This window comes from Mycetomoellerius zeteki, unplaced genomic scaffold (genome assembly GCF_001594055.1).
Source record: "Mycetomoellerius zeteki isolate Tzet28-1 unplaced genomic scaffold, Tzet1.0 scaffold243, whole genome shotgun sequence".
NCBI lineage: Eukaryota > Metazoa > Arthropoda > Insecta > Hymenoptera > Formicidae > Mycetomoellerius > Mycetomoellerius zeteki.
This window is the reverse complement of record NW_017257220.1, coordinates 356,219-376,123: the sequence shown is the minus strand read 5'-3', so window position 1 is coordinate 376,123 and position 19,905 is coordinate 356,219. Positions and strand designations below refer to the sequence as shown.

Below are 19,905 nucleotides of genomic sequence, written 5' to 3'. Positions count from 1 at the left end.
CGAGATGCTGCGCTCGGAGTACGCTCGGTGACGAATGATATCGTCCGAAATTACGATCTTTCATGCGACGCGACACACGTGCGATACACCTTCAAGTGCGACAACGAGTCCGGAGGATCTGCCGTGACGAGACAACCGTACTCCGATTTGGCACGACGATCAAGTACCAGTTAACAGAACCTGAAGGGTCGATGTTTATTTTCTTGGTACTCTCTTTAAGAAGGCTTCCAGGATTATATTGTGCTTTAGCGTAAGCTGAAGCGACATATTAACAAGATCATCGAATGACTAGAGGAAAGTGTGATATCGTGAGAAACTCCTCGTACATACAAACATTCTCATTTATTGGCGATTCATACTGCTTCATCATTGATTTCCGCGCTGCATTTTAAACAATAAAACGCCGAAAAAATTAGTTTGGAAACCGAAGCTCGACTTCGTGATAATACTAAAGAAATGTTCCAAAACTACGTTTTACATTGTAAATCTTGGATCACGTTGTGACTCTTATAGGTCGATGTTGAATTGCAGCTTATTAAATATAGTGCACTGTTCATCGACTTTGCGCGAGCATTCTCCTCGTTATGTCGTGAAGAAATCTATCCAGTAATTCAAGCTTTTATCAGCAATTTCATCCGAGTGAAAGAGTAAAGTAGATGAGGATAATTTCGAATGATCTAATCCGCCTTATGTTGCGCTAAGTCGGTTGCTCGCTTATTTTTTATCGTTATTCATCAGCAAACAGCTCCGTCAGCTAATAAACTATTGCGATTTGGCAATATCTTCTTAAGACAATCCGAATATCTAAGAACTTGAAGCAGTATCATTTGGAGCAAGTCAGAGTATCAAGTACCGTAAACGTTCCAAGTATTTTGTGTGACTCCTCGAGTTCGTAGGATTGTGTGCAAAGGTATCGCGAAGGCAAAGTGAGGAAAGGGTGATGGTGAATGGACTCACATGGTTACTCTATCCAATAGACAGTGAATCTGCTCGAAGGACACATGGTTCGTCGACGGTGTTGGATTTTTCTGATCCCACGCAGTTTCCGATTGTACCTGGCTCGGTGACTGTTGGCGAATCTGTTCGCTCTTCGTGGACAAAGACTTCCAAGAAGGTGGTGTGTGAAGGGAAGTACCAGCCACGACGGGGCCCAGCGCCGGGGCGGAGACAAGGCCCCCGGTGCAGGGAAGAAGCGAGGCAGGGGAAGAAGTCGAGTTTAGCGTAGCAGCAACGGCCCTGAAACTACAGGGGAGAACAACTACCCCCTTGAACAGGGGGGAAACTAGAAGGCGACCTCGCCGACGGAGGCGACGGAAAAAGAAGCGACGGAGGTGAGCGGATAGTTAAATCGCTTTAACTATATCTTGAATCATTATTAAACATTAACAATGATATCGTAGGGAACAATTTTATATGAATCGTAGTATGAATCAAGTTTAAGTGAAATTTTTGAAAATTAAGAATGCAATTTTTAACGTGTTATATTAGAAGAAATTCATGATACTAACTTTTTAAACATAACAGTTCGGTATAACTCAATAATTTAAACAATCAAGAATGTTTGAATACAAATGGTCGAAGCTTATTACCACTAAGAACTATTAATTTTCTATAAAATGTATGTGTCAAAGCAAATAATAGAATTATGATAAATCATAAAACATGTAAGAAATGACGAAACATTTTAATTAATGTCGAATTGTAATGTATAATGTAAAATGCTTCGTATCACATTATAAAATCCATAACAGTCGATTAATGATCCTGCCACAATTCGTTATTCATTTCCGCGTATTCATCATTTGCGTGGCTATTGATAAAACCCATGGACGACCAACAAAGTAATATCTATTCCAATTTTTTCGAAAAATTTTGGCTTTCTATTCAGTGTCTACTTAATCATTTTGTACTAAATTAAATAGAAGAAAAAATATACATTTTTAGGACATATAATTGTTATGTATATATCAATGAGTACATAACTGACTTTGATTTTGAAAAAAAAATCTATTTATAAAGAAACAGAAAGAAAAATATCTCAATTATATAGAAATATTCAATATTATGAAATATACAATTGTTCATATTAATTTCATTTAGTTCTCATTAATAAACGAACGTCTTGTCAGTACAACAACCAATTTTTATAAATTTATACATTACGTTAAGTAAAATGAACTGAAGCAATTTGTAAACAAGATCAGTCGAAGATTAGGTTTTTAATAAGATTAATGATGTAAAATTACGTTTTCTGCGAAAGCCATGATCAAGTCACGAAGCGTAGAGTATATCTGTCGCTCTTAAGTGTAATTGATGATGCAGTAGATTTTAAGGCGGCTTGTGCGGTCAATGCAAAAAACGCAGATTCCAATATTAACTGCAGTTTATCGAGTTTCTTATAGCGGCCTGACTGCCGGTCGTCCTTTAAGCATTTAGTCCTGGCATTCTACAATGTGCCTCAATTTCGTTTTTCTTCTAGTACGTCAACAAATTTATCGACGTGTCGATCAGACTTTCAAGACGTAGTACGTGAGAAATTTTTTAAAAAAAGTATCTAAAGTATTTTCTTTTATCTTTTAATCTTTTAATCTAAACAAGGAGGTTTCTATGATAGCTTTTTAGTATTATTACGCGTCGATATGTTATAATTTACTATCTTTACTTTTTAAATGCTCGAAGATATACACCGATATAAACTTGTCAGAGAGTTATCCTATATACATTTACATATATTATTTCTACCGAAATGATTTATTTTTTATGACGAAATATAACGTAATCCATTCATAAATAATATATTATATTTCGAAAATTATACTGATTTTCAGAATTTATTTAAGATGTACATGAAACACTTATCTATTTCATTTAAAATTAAAATTTAATGCAAATGGCTCTCTAATGAATAACAATTCAAATTAAGATAATAGGATTATCAAGCCTCGCAAGATGTTGATAGCTAAACGAACTATTTATTAATATTGTAAATACAATTATTACAGTGAGATGTAAATCTATAAAATATTAATAACAAACGTTTCGACCTCTTAAATATCGGTCATCATCAATGTAAATTTGAAATTTGCTATCCAATTATCTATCAAATATGAAGCGCCTAATCATACATATAAAAAATTCAGTTATTTAAAATAGGTATCATACGTTAGCATGTATTTTTTTGTAGAGTTTATCTATTTCACTTGGAAATAAGTAATATAAATATTAATTATATTATGCAAATTTGTTTGATTTCTATAAAATTAGGAGAAAATCGTACAGAATAAATAAAAGTCAAGATCAGTTAGTGGAGTGCAAAATTAAATTAATTATATTTAAAATATTAAAAATACAATTAATTTCTTATTTACAATCGATCATGTATCGGTCTAGGAAAAAATAACGTCAACAATAACTAATATATGACATTAATGTGTTTTTTTTTTCTGTATCTTCAACTGCCGACATTGCGATATTTCTCTCACTATGTTATTTTTTCCGCTGAAACATCGGCGTCAAAAAAGGGCTTGGGGTTCTACGCCGATAGAATTCTTATCCCTAAAAGCAACGACGCTGGTTGGCCGTGGTTCCCCTCGCTCGTATTACGTCCCTTCCGTTCACGAATGAAGGGAGGAGGAAGAGACAGCCAGTACAGAGGCAGGCAGGGGGATCGTCGAGGCAGGAAATGAAGGGAGTAGTCTGGGGTGATAGGAAAATTTGATGGAGGGTGGCAGAGTGACAGGAGGAAGGGGGAGAAGGGGTCGGGGAAGAGGAGAGGAGGGCTATCAATGACGCGTTAGAACACGTCACGCTGCGCAATGCATCTGCCGCCATATGCCGTCATATATATTATCCTGGCGATACGTCAATTCGGCCGCTGATCATTATACTGATTACCGCAGCACGCAAACTACTCCGCATGTGTGGCCGTTCTCATGAGTCTGTTATTAATAAGCACAGTTTAACTTTCGATATCGGGACATCGATGAGCAGTCGGGTGAGACGAATCACTTGTATTCAAATGACTTCCGTACAATGTGTTGATCTCATCAGTCAATCGCTTAAGACTATAAATAAGTTTCTATCGTCTTGAAAATAAATATTATCTATAATCGAACAGTTACGATAATTACTATTGAGAACAAAAAATATAATATTATACTTTAAAGAAATGTGAAAAATGAAATACGCACAGGAAGATCTGTAGGACACAAAAAAAATAAATTGCAAAAGGAAAAAGAAGAGACAAGAAATACGGAAAAGAAGAAAGTTCAGACGAATACCAGCCTAAGTCATAAATTTTGATATTATGTACGATGCTTCGGTGGAAAGAGAGAAGAGACATAGCTCGCAACGTTGACGCAACCAACAATGTTCTCATGAGATTTTAACTTTCTTTTTTCGGTCTACAATGACGCAAAAGTTTCCCCGATTTCTTTTGGACAAGTAGGAATATAAAGGACGAAGTTAATACGACGAAAGAACAAGCTCCCATGTATTCTTTGACCTTGCTCCTTTTCCCATTTCACTTCCGTGCTATTGCAGTCTAAAATCGATGAGAATATAATTCACAAATCTCATAAATTTGCTCGTTATTAACTAATGACTAACGAAACAATTAGTAATTAATGTTGATTTGATATCCTATTTATGTAGTCAGACAGAGATGATTTGAAAAAATTTACATTAGTTACATAAAATTTATTGAATTACGTACTGGTAATATTAATATCTGTGTATAAATTAATATAAAATAACATTTTATTTGAATTAACCCTTACAATACAAGGTATAATTTGGTGCCTCATCTGTCCAAACATGGATCACTAGAATCCGTTCGTTTTTTTTAGCTATTCAGAATGGTTCAAAAAATCTCTAAAAATTCACCAACATACTTTCAACTTTCATTTTGGAAAATAATAAAATGTAGTATAATTTATAATTACTGAAAGACTCAAAGAAACTTGCACGAATAGCAATCGCTCGGCTCACCCAACCTTGTACGGTAAGGGTTAAAATAGAATTCATATTTATTTTATATTATTCGAATCATGTCGTTTACAAAAGAATATTAGTTGTTTTTTAAGGAATCATTCTATGTAAAAAATGTTATTATGGTTCTTAGATTAATTAAGTCATAAAAGTTATATTAAAAAGTTTTGTTATACCCTATTTTATATACATACATATATATATTTTTTATTGTTCTTTTACAATTTATTATTCAATATTTGTTAAATGAGAAGATGAAATATTTGAGAAAATAAAAGTTGAAGAAACTAGTTTTTAGTCATTAAGAAATATTTTTAACTTTTTGAAGAAAATATTTAATTCTATGTTAAAAAATCGCCCGGTTATAACGGGTTTGCGGGTTCAAGGTACATTTTTATTTTGAGATAGAGAGCGAAGCGTATAACACGCAGCCGACATCCCTTGTTATTTCTCCTATTTTCCGTTGCGATAAATCACGAATGCCGACGGACGGACTAAGGAAGTAGGGCCAACAGAGAGAGGGGGATCTCGTTTTGCCGGACGCAAAACCAAAACCATAGCGGCGGAGGTTGTCAACATTCCTGACAATTTATAGAAGGAACATTTTAAATTAAAAAAAATTATTATTTGTATAACAAATTTCATTTCAAATATAAACACTCTAAAATCTTCGAAGTAAAATTTAATGCTAAAGAATGACAATTGAACCAGCATTGAAAAAAAGTGGCTCAATTATCAATTTTTAAGAGTGAGGTTTCACTCTTTAAAGTTAGATGTCATTCCAATGATTTTAGAGAATTTAGTGAATTTGGATGAAAAAATTAATCAAATTGTTAGTTCATCGGTCTGTTATTATAAACATCCATATTAAATGCGATTTACGAAATAATTTTCTAGCAAATTTTGATCGTTGTAAGCAAGTGTGCGCGATAGTTATGTGATCGATTTCGTCGCAACTCGGTCGCTATTCTCCGTAGTGCAATTAGTGCACCATACATCACGCGGATAACAAGACACGGCGCCCCGAAGGCGTCGCGTGGAACGCGCGGAAAAAAAGAGAAGACAGTGGGAACAAAAGAGGGGGTCGAGATGGTAGCGACGTGCCGCTCATCGTCTCGAACGACGTTCTTCAAGAACAACTTCTAACTTTTTCTTGGTAGAAGAGGAGAGGAGGCGGAGGATAAAGTCTCCCCTCATATCCTTGCTTCAGTCGCTTCATCTCCTTTCTCGATTTCTCTACTCTACTAGTTTCTTCTCGGATACGCCGTTGTTGCCAGAAAACCCGCACGCCATTCATCTTGCGACATCGGACGAAAATAACACGAATTTAAGAAGCTCACGCTCGTAAACAATAAAGGGGATGTGCGCTCCCGTTACATAATAGCACCGTCTGGAACGAAGAAACTGTCTATATTAGAAAATGGTATCTCTCTATTCTAGGAAAACTCAATTAGTTCTCGAACTTACTTATTAGTGTTATCCGTCGTTGTAGAACAATGAAAATATTGAAGATATATTTGCTATTAGTTACTAACATTCATACTCAATTTTATGTGAATAATGTAAATGGAAAAAAAAATTGCAGTATGTTATTAAATTAAATCAATAGTACAGCTTGAGTAATTTTAGGATTAACGCGCTCTGATAATTTTGAGCGAATCTGGTTTTACACTTGCATATATACATATATTGCAAGAAATTAAAAAACTAATTAACAAAAATAACTTTCTATTATATTTTTAATTTTTTCATCAATAGCAGAATTATCATTAAAATATTACCGCTACATGATCCAAGACCACTACTCCATTTTAACATTACCTAGCTATTTTTTCCTTGCACAAAATTGAAATATATAACTTTATTGCATCACGGAGAGTAAGCTGTACAAATCTGAACAAATTGATAATTGTTAAAAATTTATGACTTTTTAAATATTTCCAACAGCGTTATTCTATTATAACAATTAGTTATTTTTTTCCGTGTAAAGAATTGAAGTGCAAAATTTTATTGCATCACGGAGATTAAGTTATATAAATCGCCTGAACAAATTGATAATTGTTAAATTTATAATATTAGATATTTAATTATTTGACAATTATCATGTAAATCGATTACTACATTCATAAACAGGAATAAGAGCCTCTTCAATTGCATTAAAGAACCAAGAGAAATGCAGAATGTACAGAAGAAGAAAAATGTGAGAATATCAACAGATTGAAAAATACAAATGAGAAACGAAGAAATACGGCGAAAGTGTGAATAGTTCAGAGTTAAGAATATGTCAGAGCACGTGGCTCAGAAGATCAAGAACTGGTGGAATACACCTGGTGTGTTCTCATGAATTCGTTGCCGTTCCTCACACATCTCTTCTCCAGTTCTCCCTCCCGAACTTTACACATGTAACTAACAACGTTCTGTGTTCGGCGCGTCTGGGTCCTGCGCAGGGTGCCGTGTTGAGCTTGTTGGTTATGCTAATGACATTCGCATGCATGTGGGCTGTAGTACCGTAGTGGAAACTCATGCACGGGCACAATGCCGTCCCGATTTGTTACTACAAAAGTCACGAAGCGTGACGTAACGGCGCATTAAACACACCGATGTCTCAATAAGTTACGCGATCTCAATTGGCGACCGAAATATAATTTGTTGTTTAAACGAAACGCAGTCTACGTAAAAAAATCATTGCATTTTTCTTTTTAATAAAATTTATATGTGTGTAAAATTATTACGCATAAAATTAATATATAACTGGAAATATTATTTCTCTCACATTAAATTTAATATATACATTTATATATATGTGTATATTAAAATACTATATACACATTATGTGTAACATCATTATTAATAATTATTTAAAAATATCGAAAGTGATTTTCAATTGTTTCCATAGAAATTAGACATGAAACTATTAATAAAATGCTTTTTTAAGTCAAGCTTTTCGTAGAACATCCGAAATTCCCAGTGTATTCTATTTATTATTTATTAGCCAATTTGATACGGTAATGATCGAACTACTTACATTAGATGATTGTGCTTCGTAAGAGAATCAACGTAATAAGTAGGCCGTAGGGAGTTGTAAGGATACTATCAAGTCCTTTCCTCGATATACGACCACCGTTTCCAACAATTGAGGGTCCTTCTACTCTGTGTTCATAAATAATTATAAATTATGTCTTTCTCAGATTTCTCAGCGATTGAACAATTGAAATTATTTTTTATCAGATTATAAAATTCATTATTTTTTTAAATTTACTACAACGATATACATTTTATTAAAATATTAAAATCAATTTTATTTTAATTTATTATCGATTTTATTTCCAGTATCAATCTATGAAATTTTTATAGTTTGCAAAAATGTCATTCATTCTTCTATAATTATTTAATTATTATTATTGATTATATATATCGTTAAAAATCGATTATAAAAATATATAAAACACTAAAGTTTCTTTAGAAACTCACCAACGTGTGGCAAAGAGATTGCACATATTAACAATCGACCCTCGATCAAGGGGGCAATTATTTTCCAACTCTTCTGAAATACCGGAACGTATCGATCGGGTTGATCAACGAATCAGGAGGAGCGTATGGTTGATGTGCGTGCGGTTACGTTAGAGGTCGGCTGTTCGAAGTTCGTCGGCAGGATATCATCTACGGTACCTCTCTCGTTCCTCTCGTACAACGTACAGGAGGGAGCGGCTGCGGAGCAGCATATAATTATCGGTACCGTAATGGCGATCATAAGTCATGGGCGCTTCTCTCCCTCACCCGGTTCCTTCTCTTCCCTGGTTGGGACTGCGGGTCAGCCTGCGGGCAGAGAACGAATGCGGATGAGAAATGGAGTCGATTGGATAAAGTCATCACTTCGCCGCGCCGCTCGGACGCAGGCCAACTCCATTTTCTTTGAAAAAAATTTCCACCCTCGTAGGATCTCGGACAAATCTGGGAACGATTCGAAAGATTTCTATTAATAAATGTTACAAATGAATTATGAGAAAAACGCAGTATTTCATTTTGTTGCATTAAAAACGATAATCATCTTTAGTATAATTAAGTTGGCTGAACGCTTATTTTCTGTCTGCAGAAATATGTTATTAAAAATATCAAAATTCATTTCATTGAAGTATCGAATTCCCGAATATTTTTAAAATTTTTCATTATTATACAATTTATTTGATTTCATTAATTTTTGTTTAAATATGTATCTTTCCACACACGAACAAATTTGCATTAAGATTAATTACAATCGATTAGTATTAACATGACGGATAAATTGTTTTGATTTTGTAAATGTCTCGCATATAAGGTCAAAAGTGACGGCCATGTTAGCAAAGTCACATTCTTCGTTCCTCGCTCACCAAAATGTCAGCCTCTGGATGTCAGTCTCAAACAATGGTGGACTTCATTGGTCGTCAATGACAAACCCTCAATTCGAGTGTGTTGATGCATACATATTCATCTTCATTCACAGGCATACACACGTATTTCATTATGATACCTGTTCCTTGTTGTCGAGCCGGCCCTTCGACCGCTGGCTGACATTCTTGCGTTTCAAAGGGCAGGGACTTGGTTACGCGTTGATGTTAAAGTAAATGATTTTAAAAAATGTTTAAACATTTTATGTAGTTTAATAAACCCTTTTACAAAATTTGCATGTAATTTTAGTTGAAAGCAACGATTTTGTGTTGCTATAGAGGAGAGTTTCTTGTTACGGTTGCTATACGGTGAGTGTTCACGCTTCGATGCGAAAGTGGGGTGGTGGGAAAGGAAATGGATAAAACTGAAACTGAAATAGAAGAGCGGAAAGAATACCGCAGAGAGGATGATTTCGAGCTTGTGGTGAGTAAGAATTATGATTCGTCCACGTTAGTGGAAACAAAGAGAGCCAAGTTTTCTGACGTCCGTATGTATTTCTCGTATTTTCGTATCTCTCAAACATTTCCTCTTATCTCTTTCTTTTCCATTTCCTTCATTACCTATTTTCCTTTTCACGCGTAAAATAAACAAAATAAACGTTCTAATTCTAACAAAAGTAAAGAAGAAGCGCCGAACGATACGGCTTATGAATCGGATTTTATTTATAGCAATAATTCTTTAACGTAATTTCCATTCCAGCGTTCGATACGAGCTCGTGTTACTTTCGCTTTCGTGCAAGGCACATAGTTCCTCGATGTTTGGAGAGGGAAGGCGGGGGTTTCGTCACGATGGGTGGGGTTGGTTTCAAAGGGGCTTTCGGGGTGGGGTGCGCTGACAGCTCGACGCTCTCGTCCGTTCCACGCTCGACGGGAGGATACGCTTCTCTGCACACATTCACGTCCGTCCGTACACGCGCGCACACGCACGCGCGATGCTCGCGGAATTGGTTAACGCGTGGTGGATATCCCGGCGTTCCGTCGCCGTTCTGTCCCTCTTTTTTCTCTCTCTCTCTCTCTCTTTCTCTCTCGCCTTCTCTGTCGGTTCCTCCATTCTCATCTCCCCTCCCCCCGGCACGCGTGCACGTGAACACGCACACGCATAGTTCACGTCTGCTGTTCGCTTCTCCATGCCGCGTTAGTCACGTTGTGTAGTCTTTCGTTTCTGTCTGTGCTTCTACGGAGTCGAAGGCCCTGACACACGCCGACTCGTGCGGGCCGCATCGTGTGTACGCGAGCATTCGAGACGTGCGTTTCGTTGTCATCTGTCGCAACGATCGAGAGCGCCAAGTCTTCGCGGAGTCAACGCGGTGAAAGTTCTTCGGAAATCGCAATTGTTATCGCATCGAAAAAAGTGCAATTGGATATGACGGTAACCTTCTTTTTTTTGCACGTATACGTATATGAAAGATCCATTATCGTTGATTTTGCAAATCACGCAACACAAATAAATTTGCACGTGGAAGAGAAGCGAAAGGAGAGAACGCGCCAAATTTGAACAGTACGATTGTTGCGCCGTGGAGCGCGAATGTGAAGTCAAACGTGTTTAAACAGTGAAATAGGCGTGTTTGTGTAGTTGTCACGGATGCAAAGTGATTTACATTTTAAATCATTAGGAAATTCTCCTGATCTGAATTATAACCGCACGAGGAATTTTATATTTTCGAAAACATAACTGTTTGATAATATGCACTGTATGGGTAAAGGAATGGACGTTAACTGATTATTTCGGAGAAGATCACTTAAACAGGAATGTTTCTTCTCGTCCAGCAAACTGTATGTATCTCTGAGAGTTATGAATCGTTAAATCGATTGCATTCAGTCCACAATTGCTCATTTTAAATCAGCATCGCGAGAAGATCGTGACAGATAAGCGTTTTATTAGAAACTCGTATACTTCCTGGATTTCGGTCGGCAATCAAGTCGTTCCAGAATACGCCGCGTAGTCGGTCCGTTATATCAGCTTGTGCACTAAGACTAATTATCGTCGTCACGCGGCTGCACCGCGATGTGAATCACCTAAATGCTGGCGCGAAATTCACTCGGCGATTCTTACTCAGAGATTCTTCAGTTGCGTTGCTCACAATACGAAAGCGTGACGAAAGACACCGACAAATTGACACCTGTGTACACGTAATTGGCACCGTTTGCACAGTCTGCCGACAGTCGGTTTTTCGCGGTTGACAACGACGTGGAACCGATAAGGACGTCGCAACGATCGCGTCCGGTGCTCGTAATTGCCGGTCTGCTTGTTACTCGTGCTGCCAGTAATGTTAATTAGCTGATAGCTGGCGCGGGGAGAGACTTGCTGCGCGCGCGGGAGTATGCATCGGGAAGTGATGGTGTGCGTAAGTCGCAGACGCGTGAATCGACGATCTTAGCTGCGGGAAGTCGATGCGAAGACGGATCATGTGGAGAAAGGTATGTTTGCTTCATGCGTTATACTGAGTTGTTTGTGAAAGATCGCGAAGCTACAAAAGTCCACTTAACCACGACTACTTGACTGTTTAATAAGCTCTGATCGTTCTTCAACAATTGGAAGATTGACTGTTACAAGTAGTTTATCGATCAGTCAATGTAGTGCTCAATGGACCACTCCTGGCACTCCAATTTGCAATTATTCAACCTTCGAATCTCTCAAAGAAGCTCCCGTACGTAGTCACCTTACAGTTATATAGTCACATTTAGGGGAGTTAACTTACAGCATTTGGAACGTGAAAATAAATGTCCCACTAAATGCGATGCCCCCGTATTATCATGGATTACAATCTTAAACTCCGAATGCTTCAGATCCGGAAACCGATTTTGTTAGTGGAGGCGGGAGAACGCACAGGCAACTCGGTAGGAAGAGCATGACAGGTCACTCGGTTACCTGAAGAGATAAGAGAGTCATCTCGTATAATAGTCGACCTGGTCTGACTTTCCGGTTTTTCGTTTCGTCACGCACGCAATTCTCTCATCGTTCTATCAGGGAACACGATGGCGATCAAACGATAAAACATGGTGCTAGGTGCTCTCGATTCTGTTATAAACAAAATCATTGATTGAAAAATTTTAAGTGTTTCGCTAAATGACTATTATTATAACTGATTTATAATTTTATCTATTTATACACACACACACACACACACACACACACACACACACACACATATATATGTATATACATATACAGAAATATGAGACATTTCGATATGATATTAGGACTCTAGGAATATTTAATGAGCTACGAATCCTTCGATTTGACAAAGGTCACCGACAAAGGATTAATCTCTTATCGTAGATAATCATTTTCCATTATAATAAGAAAGATTTATACACGATTACGAGGAATTAAGTAACAGGATTATTTTCTTTTCTATATCAGTTTTCTTATATGTGATGCCAATGTGAATGCCTATGAATATGGTGTGCAAACTATTTTTATTTGAATTTATAAAATTTGTTTTATTTTTATATTAATTTTTATTAACCCAATCACGGATATAATTTAATTTATTATATTTAATAGTAAATATTATTGTAAAAAACACAACCTATAGAACTAAATGCCTTAAACGGTTTAGCTGGATCTTAAGTGTTTGTATAATTCCGTGTGAGAGAGAATTATATGTATACTACGTATGTAGTCCTTTAAAATGCGTGCTGAAATGATTTTTCGGTTTTGAAGTGCAAACTCTACTAAACTACCGCAATAATATCACGAGTTAAATTGACTAGCAATTTAACAATTTGATGCTCTTTACGCATTTTAAAAAACTTAATCTTTAATTTATTATATTTCCTTTTTATATTTTTTTTTTAGGAAAAATATTCTCTTGACTTTTTAATTCAAATTCATGTCAAATGAATAAAATGCCAAGCCGCGTATTTAATTTAGATAGTTTCTATTTTTACGCGTTTGGAAAATGTGTCAGGATGTTATTTCTTTTTCTGAATTAAGTTCCATATATTTAGCCTGTCTACCTTTTCAGATAGCGAGTATAAAACGCTATAGTATAGAGGGATGATTCGCGGCACCGCGACGCGACGGGAACGAAAGACGCTTCGCTGCGTTTCTGATTTACTGGCTGCGCAGGTATGAGGTTAGCGACATGTAGTGTAAAAGAGAAGCTTGGTACAAGCGTGAAGAAGAGCAGAAAGCAAAAGGGGTAATCCTATACGGACGGACGCGTTGGTATCATACGGTTTAAAACGGTTCTACTGTGTTGTTCTATAACTATATTTGCTTACAATATATCGTTCATCATATATTCTGTAATTTTAATATACAATAATGTTGCTTTTAATATAAAAATATTGCTAGTATCACATAAACTAAACGCTGAAATGAATATCTTTTTGCAATTCTAAAACTAATTTTATGTCAATTAAAATGCAATTAAATGCACAATTACATTATAAATTATTAAAATAAATTCCATAAGCTCTGATAATGTGTAAAGTATACTTCTGCATAAATATAAATTTTTATTTATTTGTTAGTTTAAATAATCTTTAATTAATAGAAAACATATGCGAGTTAATGTTATATATTTTAAAATAACTCTTATTTTTAGAAATAATATTACTCTAGAGAGCGTATCTTCCAATTTTTTTTCGTGTTTTTTGAACTTTGCTCTTCTCTCGAAGTTTTTGCAAAAATACATACATCAATAACGTGAATTAACCATGTTGGGATGAAAGGGTCGAAGGGAGTGACACGTGGATCATTGAATAACTTCGGGTGCAGAATGATAGACGTTACGCGATACGAATGATGTTTCTAATGACGCCGTGCGGTATTTTCAAGCGTGATAAATCACAGCGGCGGCTCGTAAACCATAAGGGAGTCGATATGTGTATCAATGTGGGCCGAGGCGCGATGATGAAGGGGGTATGGAAACGGGAAGAGACGGTGCCCACGCTAACGTTATACTGCGGTATGAATGGAACGCTTTTGCGGAGGCTGCCTTATAGAAGGTGGTTAGCGAAGATATTTATTACCCTTTGAACGGTTATCGGCACGCCGTACAGCATTCCATTGTGAAAAATTGTCAGCGCTTTCACGGGCGCGAACCGTATTCTTTTCGCTTCCCGTTTCTTTTTAAAGCTCGAGGCGAGGATGGTGTTCTGTGCAATCGCATCAGAGATATGAAATAAGTCTGCAAGTTGCATGTTATTTCTAAATAAGATATTTTTAAAACATCACAAAAATTTTGTTCAAGCGAGTAGAAACATTTAAGAATAAGTCACAAATAACCTTAAGCTCTTAAAAGAATTTTTAATATTTTGAACAGTCTATAAGAAATAATTTATAAATTATTTATTGATGTTGATTGTGATTAGATCCACTTAATTACAAGATTGGTTGTGCACATTTATAAATTACCGTTTATTTTCAATTGCCGTGCGAAAATCAAATTGCCCAGCATCACGTATATTGACCTTCGCCGCTCAGGGAGCAGCGATTATCTCCCACGGTCTTCCGATTTAATTAAGCACGAGCTTTAGCTTCGCCCTTAACTTTCGATATTAGGCCCGCGGCGTATCTACTGGATCGACCAAGTAGACCCGAACTCTCGCCCACACACGCATACGGCGCACATATATCGCGTGCGCATCTTCGCGACTCCGAGTAAATCGGTATAGGCAATCTCGTTCCCAAACTCCGGGACTCCAATGGGGTGAGCCACCCTTTGTTCGCAGCGTCGGATCTACCGGGCTTTCAGGCACCCCGCCATCCGGCAATCCTCCGTCGCTGCTGAGCGTCGCGACGCTCCCTACCACCCATCGCTCTATCCTGCCCACTCTCCGTGCATTTGCCCCTACCTTTCTTGCCGTTCGCTCGAGGGTGTCTGCCACGGCCTTTGTGCTCTTGTCAACTTGTCAAACTACCCCTACCGCGGGCCTCCGTCCCCGATAGCATCCAATACCATGTCCGTACCGCCGGTCCCTCTACACCTCCGGCCAAATCCTCGATCTCACCCTCTTAGGACGGTCACCCCACCCCGATGCCTTCTTTTTCTCTTTCTTTCTCCTTGCTTGTTTTTCTTTGCCTGCCGTTTGATTTTTGCGTTCGAGACATCGACCGTGTGAGGTAAGAGCAGCTGCAATTTCCGCCTTTCAAGGCGTTCTCCATAACAGTTTCTCCCAACAATCGTAGCGAATTTTTACTCACAAGTTACGAGATGTCCATTCATATAAATATATAGATAGTTAATACTGTATACCGATCTTTAGTTTTATATCTCTGTTTATCAAATGAGCGAATAGTATTTTTTCAATAATTAATATAGATTCAATAATTAATATAGATAATAATTATATAGATCATGTAGGAACAGTAATGTATATATGGCGTTGTGATTTCATGAATTGCATATAAGAAAGTTATCGAGTTTATTATTGGTACATTTATTATTATTAATTTATTATTATTTATTAATTATTATTAATATAATTTATTATTATTAATACATAGACATGGTTCTAATCCTCTATGATAATTGTGAGTGCTTACTAACAGCCGACCATTATCATCAGTAATTATACGTTTATGAAGATCTACGGCGTAATTCCGAAACAGACTGATTATGCTTTCTATGCGGATGCGCGGTATCTATATGTGATCAAGATTTATGATAAGAGTCGGCTTCTTATTTCCTAATTGTATAATATTTATGCACTTCTATTTTTATCTTATCGCGAGAAATGTGCACATTACAAGGTCGAAAGTAGGTACATGAAAGCTTAAATATTTTGCTTGTAATGATTGTTATTATCATATCGCTATATCTGTATGATATTGTAATAATTATAGCGTTATAGTTTACATGGACTTATAAACTAATGTAATCTGTATCAAATGGTTTTATAATTAATCTTATCATTTTTCTTATTACATTTTTTTACTTTATTTACGTGAGAAATCATTTTTATGTGAGAAATCATTATTATTACCTCATTGCAGCGATATCTTTAAAGTTTTATCATTGTTACTTTCTACACTGTTAAATCTATAGTGTCAAATTTAACTTAACGTGAGTCGCCACTGCTCCTACTCAACCATATCGTTATTTTATACTAAAACAATGGTTATATTTGATACTATACAGTGTCAAGTTGACACTGTATAGTATCAAATTGACACGATATAATGTCATATTTAACTATCGTTTTGGTAAAAAATAACTATATATTTAGTAGGAGCAGTAGCGACTCACGTTAGGTTAAATTTGACACTATAGATTTAACAGTGTAATTTAAATTTTGAAACTTTTTCATACAAAATTTTTTATATGTGTATCGCGAGAATAAATTTTAATTAATAAATTTCGATTCAAATAACTCACAGAAATAAATAAAAGTTGTTTCAGCTAATTTTTCCCTCAAAGTTCATTAATTCCGATTCGTTGCCGCGCCGACGATTTTAATTCGAAAATACGTCGCGTATTTTCTCGGCTCGCAGCCGTAATATAAATTACATCGAGATAATTTCAAAGTTGTGCCGACAGCGTCGAGTGTCGTGGCCGACGATGCCAAAATTTTTCAGTAGACTCGGTCAACTCCCGTTTCACTGTTTATTTTGACATACTAACGTTGTAGCTGTATACATGCCACATAGTTTATTTCTGTACTCATCATTTCATATTCTAAGTTCGCATATTTGTGCGTGTCATTTTAACTCAATGTTCCTCTCAATTCTGAATCATAAATTATCCTAAGAAATAAACACTTTGATGTATTTTATTATACAAGAAGAAAAAATAGTTAACTATTTATTAAAGTTATAATATTTTATTTCCATTCTCATTTTCTACATGTATTTCACTTCGACTACTATTATACGTGTGTAAGATGTTTCACCATACGGATAAGTGATCACAATCCCTTAATAAATGTTGGTCGTTCAACACAATAGGTACTTTAAACGATGTTCTAATAGTTTTTGGTGTGAATGAGATTTAAAGGATGTACAAGGCGTTACCGAAATTTCTGATGCGCCATATACAAGTTATCTGTGTTGAGAGCAGAGGAGACATACGGTGAACAAAACTTCAACCCAGGATGTGTTCGCCAACGTCTTGAACGTGCGAGTGTGTTGGTTGATTTATAGGGTGACGTCAAAACTTTGTACTCTCCGCTGTGTCTCGGCGGCCTTATAGATACCCCTTCGCGCTTGCGACGAAATAAAGGCACGGCTTCGTAATTTCGAGTTCGCTGTCGCTATTGTGCATAAAGGCACACCCAGTTTATGTGTATATGTATGTATATGTACTGCTATTTTATATCGATAGGATAATTTATATTGTCAAAGATTATATTTAATGATTATGAATCATTAAATATATAATGATTAATTGAAAATTATTAGATTTTTCTATGTCCATTACAGGCTCTTTGTTATCTTATCTTAATTTATATACATACAATATATATAAACTTTAAAGCCGTGTTATAATAAAGGGTTCCCTTGGTGTTATGTAGTCACGTGCAGCTCTCGTCTCATCGGTCACCCACATACGCGTAAATTATAAATTATCCGTGCGTCTACTTTTCCCATGTTGTCTCTCCGTAAAGTAACTAGTTTGCATCATGAATCTTGATTATCTAATTTAAATCAGGGAAAAGTATAGTGTCGCGATAAATGAAAATAATCCATGTTATAAAATAAACTAACGATCGGTTACAGATATTGTTTTATGACATTAAAGAAATAATTATTATATATATTTACTGTACATCTTTTTATATTCAGAATGATTAATTTATTGATCTATTAGGATAACTCAAGGGATAACTGGAAAAGTATATTCAATTTCGAATAAGTATCTAATTTTTTAAATTGAAGATATATAGCCTTCTTCAGTTTTCGTTTAAAAGCTCGAAGTGAGTCAAGCTATATATAGATAAATATTTCAATAATTTATTATTTCACTCAATAACACATTATTTTAATAATTCAGTATATTAAAATCATAGCGCATAATAGTTCTAAAATATGTTTATAATGCATTCACAATTGATATTAGACTAAATATTGTTCGTATTACATGCGAGATTATACGCGTAACATTTCACTTGGAAATTTAATTTAGTTCCGTCATATGGACATATGATTATCTACGTACATTTCACCCGGCGAAACTTTTACGAAGTTCTTTTAAAAAACTTTTACCACTTTACGATAGCATCTGGTTACGAGATAATTCAACCTGTGTTAGACCTACCGTTAATTAAGTGAAATCTGGAGTGATTAACCCTCAACTTCTGACTCATGGCACCTCAAATCAAGAACATTTGCAGGCTGTAAAATGACACTTGGAATAACAATCTGTTCCCATTTAGCGAGTCATAGAACCGTTAACGATATCATCTTTAATTTGTAAAAAGCGTGTCGCAAGAAAGGCGAGTAATTAATTTTTGCTGATCCCAAAATTACACGTGATTTTTTGGTGCGTCTGCATTCAAAACGGTAATATTAGAAATTCTGTTTTGCATAAAAAAAGGAGGTGATCTCAGAAATAGAAGATATTTCGCCTATTTTCAGACAGTTTTACGCAAGAACTGACCATTGTCCCTTTTAGACGGACTTACCGAACCTTGACTCAAAAGAGAAAGCTGAATCTCCCGAATTCCAGTAAACGGACAAAAAACTTTTGAATACTAAAAGATGTGAAAGTTGCGAAATTGTATAATAGAACTCCCTTGGTATTTTCCACACCTATCGGCAAAAATTGTTCAGGTGAATTGAAACTCTTGGAGGCTAGTAGAAAACCGTAGAGCCGTAGAGGATGTCGAGAATTTCATGAGAAAAGGCTACACAAAATTGTAGAAGTGCTTTTAATATTAGTCGTGTTTCCATATTCCAGCGTTTAACAGTATTCCGATTTATTGATTTTTACATCGTTTCTTGACATACTATTAATTGATAAATAACAATACAAGAAATAAGCAGATATTTTCGTTATGAATTATTTAATATGATTAATTGATTAATAGTTTAATATTATCGATACGGGGATATATGTCGAAGATTTTCCTAAGTCTCTTTTACTTATGGATTCTTCGACGAATTATGTCAATAATTTTGTAAGGGAAATGTTGAGAGAAGTATTAGTTTTAATTATAAACATTTATAAATAATTTATTGGCTATCCGAACAAAATCAAATTAAAATAGATCCGCTATAGAAGCTAACAAGATATGCTGAATTTTATTCCAATTTTGATAGGATTAATACGATAATGGAACATTTTTATAAACTAAGTTGATTTTTAATTTTTATATTGAAAATATACCAGCGAATATACATAATTAAAAAAATTTATATAAGCACTGAAGATGACCTAATATAAGGTCGAAACGTTTGCGTTATTTTGTTTGTATATATGTATATTCACGAAGAAATTATTTAACATATACTTGCATGTACATCTTGCACAGAGAGAAAAATGTTTGGTATTTGTAACTATAATTATATATTACTATAATTATGATTATTACTGCTATA

General features: G+C 35.5%; 1 protein-coding gene across 3 annotated transcripts in view; it reads left to right on the top strand.

Annotated features, from left to right (window-relative positions):
• The window catches only part of Antp (homeobox protein H90), a 105,756-nt gene that overhangs the window by 67,323 nt on the left and 18,528 nt on the right, over positions 1–19,905 (top strand). Inside the window, exon 1 of one of the 3 annotated variants that reach the window (XM_018449334.1) lies at positions 900–1,331. The exons of 1 other annotated variant lie outside the window; for it this stretch is intronic. The gene's annotated coding sequence lies outside the window, so the exon portion shown is untranslated. Of the gene's footprint in view, positions 1–899; positions 1,332–11,729; positions 11,832–19,905 lie in introns of those variants that run through there. One more of the 3 variants, XM_018449336.1, reaches the window with a different exon arrangement.